The 8,188-nt window shown below is 40.2% G+C and overlaps 1 protein-coding gene across 2 annotated transcripts in view; it reads right to left on the reverse strand.

Annotated features, from left to right (window-relative positions):
• The window catches only part of VAPA (VAMP associated protein A), a 47,146-nt gene that overhangs the window by 24,516 nt on the left and 14,442 nt on the right, over window positions 1-8,188 (reverse strand). The window lies entirely within an intron of this gene.

The following is an 8,188-nucleotide window of genomic DNA, read 5'->3' on the forward strand; positions in this document are numbered from 1 at the left end:
CATGTAGATTTTATCTTAATATATACACTTCAGCATATACTTTTAATTTTTTCAAATCCTACTGTAAATTAGTAAGAAGATGCCAAATTTAAAAAATTAAAACAGAAGGACAATTAAAAAATCCATAAGTTGAAAGCAAACTTGCATTAAATAAAACGAAAAAAATCAAAAGACAAATCCTCCAGCTTCTGGTACTAACTGAGCAACTTAACTCCCTAAAATTAGGGAAAAAAATTCCCTAATGGCCAGGTTATTCTATAGTAGAGATTCTGACACCTCTCTGCAGAAACAATTAATATTAGCCACCCTTAGGCAGGATACTACACAGCATGGCCAACTAATCTGTGTTGGTATCCCGATTCTCTTATTCCTATAACATTCTGAATTGTTGGTTCCGATGGAATTCTTAGCACAGCCCTAGATAAAAAAAATGACTGGGAATGAGTTAATAATTGCTGAAAATAAGAGGGGAAAATGCTGGGTTTACAGAGAGGATGGAGCCTTCCATCTGGGCCAGGTCTATGCTCAAAAAATATATATAGTAGCATAGCAAACCTTCCTAGCACAGATGCAATGTTATGCCAGCAAAAGGGCCCTATACTAAGCAAAAAAAACCCCTAATACTCTGTAAAAGTGAAAATACTTGTATATCAGCATAACATTTTCTATACTAGAGAGTTTTACCCACAGAAACTTAAGAGAAACACGGGGGAAGAGGAATAACTCTCATAATCAACACTGCGCTACACCAAAGAGTTTTTTGTCTGCATCTGATTGGCTGTATTCTTTGTTCTGGAGAAAACAAGGACTTGAATTTTCTACATTCCTTTCTACCTTGCCTGAAAGTTTCTTTCTTTTAGGAGAAAAGTCTACAGATTCATTACAACAGGCTGTATATTCCTGCTCTGCAACTCTTAAAGCAGACTGCAACTCAACATAGAAACCACTGCTCTGCCAATCAAAACATGCTCTCACACCCTGAGAACTCAAAGCAGTCAGTTCAAGATGCTTTCAAAGCTGCCTCACTGTGTTTACAATAGTCCAGCTTTACCACCAATGCAGAAGTGCCATTACACCAGCGAAACCACTTTGTACTGGGATAGTGAACATCCAGCTCTCTATGCTGCTCCTTCGTAACAACACAAAACATACTAGTAAAAACCATAGCTTTGCTGAATCTCTGCACTTTTGCTAGCACAGCTATAATGGTTGTATTTTGTCATATCCTTGACTAAAAATTATACTGGCTGAAACCTGGGTCTCTACTTGAGGTCAAGTCCTTTAACGTTCAATTAGAGGTTACTAGATATATGAAGACATTCATATAAATACATCCTAATGCAGAACAGTTTTCAGTTTCATCACAAAAACCTTATAGTGTACACAAAAAAAACTGAGTTATGGCCCTTTCTGCTGACCCCAACACCTGGACACATCATTTTGCTTTTGCCAGTGTCACCTCTATACGGCAAGCAGTTGTGCTGGCTTAGTGCAATTCAGGCCTTTGGAGAGCATCTCCAAAGGTGCAGCATCTAGCAGGCAAAACAATGCAACACCATGCAGCACTACAAATGGGACCCTTAGGCAAGGGGTTCTTAACCTTTTAAACTTAGGACGGGCAAGCCACAGACCAGCAGTGAATGGCACACTGTGGGCAGGTAGCCAACCTTTTTATACTGAGTATAAAAAAGAGTTGGCTGCTGGTCCATAGTATGTTGGTCACTTCCAGCCCACAGTCACTTCCGGTCTGGCAGCCAGCCCTCCTGTGGAACAGCAGCCAACCCTTCACGGCCTAGCACTGGGCCACAGCCCAGGGGTTGGGAACCCCTGCCTTAGATTGATTCTGGTGCCTCCCAATCACCATACCACAAAGCACCTCAACAAGTCATGGTATGTCAGAGAATACGGGTACAAACATATCACAGAAGCCACTTAAATAATATTAATGTTGCTGACTAAAGAACTGATGATGTTCACATATTGAAGCAAGTGAGCCTCTTCAACAAGGCTGTGGATATTCTCTCAGGCCACCTGTTCGCTAGGACATACGGCCATGTCTGGAGTCATACTATACAGTGATCCAACCTACCCTTTCATGACATGAGTAATGTATTACTGGCTATCTTGACAGCACCAGGCAGAGCAGGTGCAAGGCACCCAAAAAAAAAATGGAGATCTCTCCTGGGCCACATGTACATGAGCAAAGAAACTGTGTTTGGGGTTGTTGCAGCCCTCCACCTCCTAAAACAGTGGTTCTCAACCCTTTATGTACCAGGACCCATTTATAAACATTGATGACCAGTCTCGACCCAGTGCCCCAGTTACTATAAGGAAACTCTGCCAGCCTGCAAGCAAAAATTCAGTTTCCCATGTTTTTCTCCATTAAAGGAGAATCCATTTTTAAAGTCTGTTGATCCATTTTTAAAGTTTGTTCACAACCCTTTCATATATTCTTGCAACCCATTTTAGGGTTACGACCCATGGGTTGAAAAACGCTGTCCTAAAGAACTTGCACGAGGACAAAGGGAAGCAGAAAAACTAACTGCCAATTTGGAGTAGCCAGACACAAGGAACCTAAACAGTACACACATTAGCGTTGTGAGGTCCTGAGACAGCATTTCAATGTATCCCCTTAAATAAAGGGGATGGTAATTGGTGACCTCAGGGCACACACACACTTCAGCAGGTGGCCTGGAAGCAAGGGGAGGGATTAGGTTTTTTGAGGAGGGGGAGTTTGGGTTTTTGTTGAAGGAAAAAAGAAAGCATATGTAGCAAACACCAGAATCAAAAAATAGTTTTACTGATGGTAAAAGACAAACTGTGTTAAAGTTATTAGTGCAAAAGATTAAAGCCAGTAAAAGAGTCAAACCACCAAACACCCAGATCTGAGTACACAAAGACCCAGGCACAAAAAAACCACCGTCAGCATGGTGATGAAAATGCCCAGAGTTGAACCTCTTACAGGCTGGTATACCACAGCTTGAAATTGTTCCTTTTATCTGTTGATATCAAGAGGGAACTCAAAGTTGTGAGGGATGGTACATATTTATACCCACCAAAACATGCTCACTGCCTTCTTGGTCCTCCTGCTACCTCTAAAGAACATTCTTCTTCCACCTATCTCCCACTAAGTTTTCACATCCCAAACTCCCAAACCTACATTCTGTTTTTGCAGAACAATATCTATAGAAACTATTCTTCCTTTAAGTTAATCCTCATTTGTTGCTGAAACAACACTAGAAAATTAAATCCTTCATATGAGCAAAAATTTCCACTTACAACTTTCCATTGTATACTTTTAATCAAACACAGAACAGGACAGATCAGATACTCATCAGATGAAGAGAACTGATAGTTTCTCCTCTCCCTCCCCCTACTAAATGCTGATTTGCTAAGAATACTAATATCATCTTACATTCTCCAGAATGTGATTAACTTACACAAACCCCAATGCATTACCTTATCTAAAACTGTGATAATACCTTAAACCTTTTTATCTACTCTGTATCATCTTGTTTTTGCCTAGCTGAGGGCAAGATTTGATTTAAACCATTACACAGTTATTATGAAAATATTCAAATAGTCGATCATTTCTGTAAGTAAAAATAGGTAAAATGAAAACATAAAAATAATGGTTGTGCATAGCTCTACTTGGGTGCAACCTTAGGTCACTCAACTAAACCTGAAATTGCATCTGCTTTTCTTTAAGGACTGGTTTTCCATAAGCAATTTAAATTGACCTGTAAATGCAAATGGTTCTTCTACTCATGGAAGGCCTTAGAACAAAAAGGAGGCAAACTAGTACAACTGAAATAATTCTGAGGAACAGAACACTGTCATGAAAAACTGAAGGCCAGCTCATCTTTGATAGACTCACATGCACAGAAGCACCATTTAAGTCCCCAGATTAACTAAGATTCCTGACCAACATAACTGTTAACGTGGAAAAAAAAACAAAACACTTGGACAAGATAGAAAAAAATTCCTCTGTATACTCAAAAAGAATGTACCAGAAATTGATAATTCTGCAAAACCTGGAAATCTCACAGTATCTCTGCACAGAGGAACTGCAATGGACTAGACCTGCAAGAAAACAGCTAGAAGATGCAAGGAATACACTGTGCTGCAACGCCCCTTCCCTCCCCATCTACCACAACAGACTTACGAGGTGGATACAGCTGCATCAGAAATCAGGTCAGTATTGGCCGATATGCCTCCTTAAAAATCTGCTATCTGTATCAGCCCCCAAAATCTCTATTGGTGCACCACTACGAACCACATCCAAACCCTAAATGTTCTCTTACTATTTTCACAAATTGAACACAAAGTCCACTAAGTTCCAAAAGTTAAAATATCCAAAGCTCTAGAGCAACCACCTCTGTGCTGTCAGTCTAAAAGCTGAAGATACTGGAACTGAATATTCTCTTGTCCAGGAAGTTCAAGGAAGCTGCACTGACACACAGAGAACACTGAAGCCCAAATTACCGTCAACTATTTGAGGACAGTCATGATGTAGTTCTCATACCAATAGGCACTTTAGTCAGTTTATTTATAGATGACTTTTGCTCCAGGAGTAGTTTATTTAATCATCAAACACTTTACACTGTAAGCTCTTCTGGGCTGAGACCATTCATAATGAGGGATGAATAAGCACCAAGCACTCAACAAGCAGATGTTTAACTTTCATCTTCCAGCTGGGGTAACAAGTGTGTCACAGAGGTTCTATTGTTGCATTTCACATGAAATGCAGAAGGAGAGAGATTATTAGTTAATCCTGACTAAATGGCATCTTCACTCCTCAGTGGTGAAGATAATCTGGATCCTGGTTCTGGCAACTCCTCCAACAAACTCAGTATACAAGGTGCAAAAATGTATTATCATCTCAGAACAGCTTCCCTATCTGATCGCTGTTAAACGTGCTAACAGAGAACCTATGGAACAAATACTTAAGAAATTCCTATGAAAAATAAAGCCTGTGAAAAACTTTCTTGAACAAATGGGCTAGAATCAGGAATAGTCCAACAGGGTAAAGTCCAAAACATGAGACGAACAAGAACAAGAGCCTCCGAAAATGTAGAAAGAAGATGAGGTCATCGAGTGGTTGAAGGATCGTTAGGATACATGTTTACCATAAAATGGATGGATTACTAAATGACAATGTTCCTGTCAGATGGGCAATGGGAGAAATCATTGGGCTAGTAAGAAAAGCAATACATCAGAAGTCTAAAGGCATTAGGACACTGCCCCAGAACTGGTTATGCACTGCTTAAGGGTAAGCAGCACTGGCAGCACAGGCAAACTAATACATGAAGACAAGACAGGCTTTTTTGTAAGACAATAAAACATACTAAGGAAAAGCCTCATGTGAGAAAGTCATGGACTCAAAGGCAGAAACGGGCCTTGCACGCAGCTAACCAACCTGAACAGAACCAGCCTATGCCACAATTCTGTCCACTTTCTCCACCAAGAACTTTTGAACACTCTCCCCCAGTCCCCTCCAGGAAAAGGAGTAACTGTTGCTGGTGAAATCAGGTTTACTGGCATTCTCTCTCCACTTATCGGTAAAGAATGGCAGTTAAAAGGACAGGTGAAAGAGGGACAATTTAAATCCATGGAAGGAATGACTCTGAGTGTCCTCTTTTCTGGTGTGATTTTTTTAATATACATAATTTAATTTGAAAAGTGGGAAACAATGGAGTAGGGAAGGTGTCTATCATCTCCATCATCCTCTAAATGCCTTAAAACAAATGCACAACAGTAGAAAGGCACCTTATTGAAGGCTTGAATTAACAATTTCAGAAACAGTAGAAGAGCCTGCAGCAACTGGACAACCCTACCTAGTTAAGACTTCTGCTTCTGTTGCTGTAACTTGGTTGCTGCCCCATTCAATGACCAGTTCTTTGAAAAAAGCATAGGAACATATTTGTTATTTTTTTAAACATTGGTACAACCAAAGGATAAGGTGTAGGGAGCCAAGCAATGTACAAACCAATGTACTCAGTTCCTTCAATGCTGTATTTTAAAAAGGCTGTGATCCTGCATTGATTTTCTATTAGATCTGACAGCCTAATCGTATGGCTACCCTGACACTCAGTCAAGTTATTTTGATGAAAACTGTTACCCGGTTCTGTAAAAATCCTTTCACACAGGGAAACTGGAAGGACAACAGTTTGACCACACTTCTATTTGCAGATTCCAGTTATCTTGATGATTGAGTGGCACATACAGACCAAGAACCATGAGGAGCAGCAAATTTGGAAGAAAAAGTAGACAAGAAAGCACAGAGGGATGAGGCAGCAGCAGATGGCCTGGGAATTCAGAATGTGACCCCCTACAGCTGGTGCCTTAGTCCTGTTTGCCCATCATCACTTGTTGCCAAATCAATCCCACTCTCAGCCACAGAAGGGAGCCAATCATTTTGTAGGATCTTTCTAGCCTGCAAGCCACTGGTTGCCAACCTCTGCTTAGATGAATTATATGCAACATTTACAGCCCTAGTGACAACAGGAAAAATTGATTTTTACTTTAAAAAAATGTTAGGTCCTACTACTGAATTTTCAAGCCATTCAGGGCTGCCTGCCACATTCCTGCTGTTGGAATACACCCTTGCTATGTTTCACTGTGACCTGAAGCGTGGAGGAGCTAGAGATAAGCAGCTTGAAGATTCTACAACATCAGCTCCCGCTACTGAAATGCTGCACCTGCTTTTGGCCTGTTGGCCACATCATTGTAGAAGGTGGCAACGTGTTACTGGGCAGATGGATCAAGTGCAGGACCCTTTTGATTAGCCAGCTTGCTGCCAACTTCACTCCTCAAATACCAACTTCCTTATCTCCAAGAAGTGTTCCAGGTACCAGGAGACACAAAAGACAGGGAGAGAAATTAAAAAAACCCCAAAAAAACAACTGCCTGGAGGAGAGGAGCCTACTTTTTCTTCTTTGGTACCAAATTCCATTTGAAAGTTGGAGAAGAGACAGTCAGCTCTCCTTGCAGCTCCACTTGCTGGCAGTACAGGGAAACCTAGAGGGTTTGAAAAAAGAGAAGAGTCTCTGGAACATACAAAGTTTACCCCCGTTTCTAACAGAGCATGGAGCACCAGGTACCCAAAAAGGGAGAAATTACATGTAGTTAATTGTTAAAACTTAGTAAACACTCTTTTAGTATAAAAAGGAATTGAAAGTATAAATAAATGTTCACTGATACTTAAATTGAGTTTGACTGAAATGCAACTGATCTCTTTTCCAGACACATGACTTTAACATTTGGGGAAAAATGTACATATATACACACAGCCTATCCTGAAACATTATTCTCCCAATTTCTTAGGCAAATATTATACAACGTAATATAAAATGATGCTAAATTTAAAGTATATTTGAACTATGCTAATTTTTGTACAGTTTGTGATTCAGAAGTCTTACAAGAGTTTATAGGAAACTGAGTTTAACTTCTAAATGCACATTTCTCAGCAATCTTAAGACACTGAAATGCATCTAGTATAAAAATCTGATACTGATGCTTGCTGCCAGAAAGCATGTTCCACATGTGAACCATAAGCTAGTTAAGCTGTAAATTGCCATGAAAAAGCAGCACACATTTGAAAACAATGCAAATACATAAGAGCAAAGAATTTGTTTGAACCAGGACAGGAAGCAAAATTCAATCCAGGCTCTTAAACCAGAGAGTAAAAGAAACCATACTGCCTAACCTCCTAATGCAGGGGTGCCCAACCTGTGACACATGCCACAAGTGGCACAGGCAACTGTATGTGTGGCATGCAGCAGATCAGGAAGGCATCAGCAGTAGAGGCAAAGAGAGCAGGTAGCAGTAAAGAGAGCAAATCAGCAGGGGAAGAGGATTAGAGTGGCACTCAAGGAGGATACAGAACTAATTTGGCATGCCTGACAAAAAGGTTGACCCTACTGTCCTAATGACTTTTTAGATTCTAACATCTGGCTCAATCATATCTGAAGACAAAATTTTCCATAAGCAATTAAGTTACGAATAGGGTGCCATCTTCTTTATAGTATAACATTAATCCATTTTAAAGAAGAGTGCATTATATCCAAAACATCTAAGCTCCCCCCACCCCAACAAAATTAGCTAATGACTTGGGGAGCCTAAATTGAGACATCTAGAAACACAGCTGATTTTCAAGGACAGTGCTCAAGCACAATCCCAAAATAAG

The sequence above is a fragment of the Crocodylus porosus genome, unplaced genomic scaffold, assembly GCF_001723895.1.
Source record: "Crocodylus porosus isolate Cpor-Errol unplaced genomic scaffold, CroPor_comp1, whole genome shotgun sequence".
NCBI lineage: Eukaryota > Metazoa > Chordata > Crocodylia > Crocodylidae > Crocodylus > Crocodylus porosus.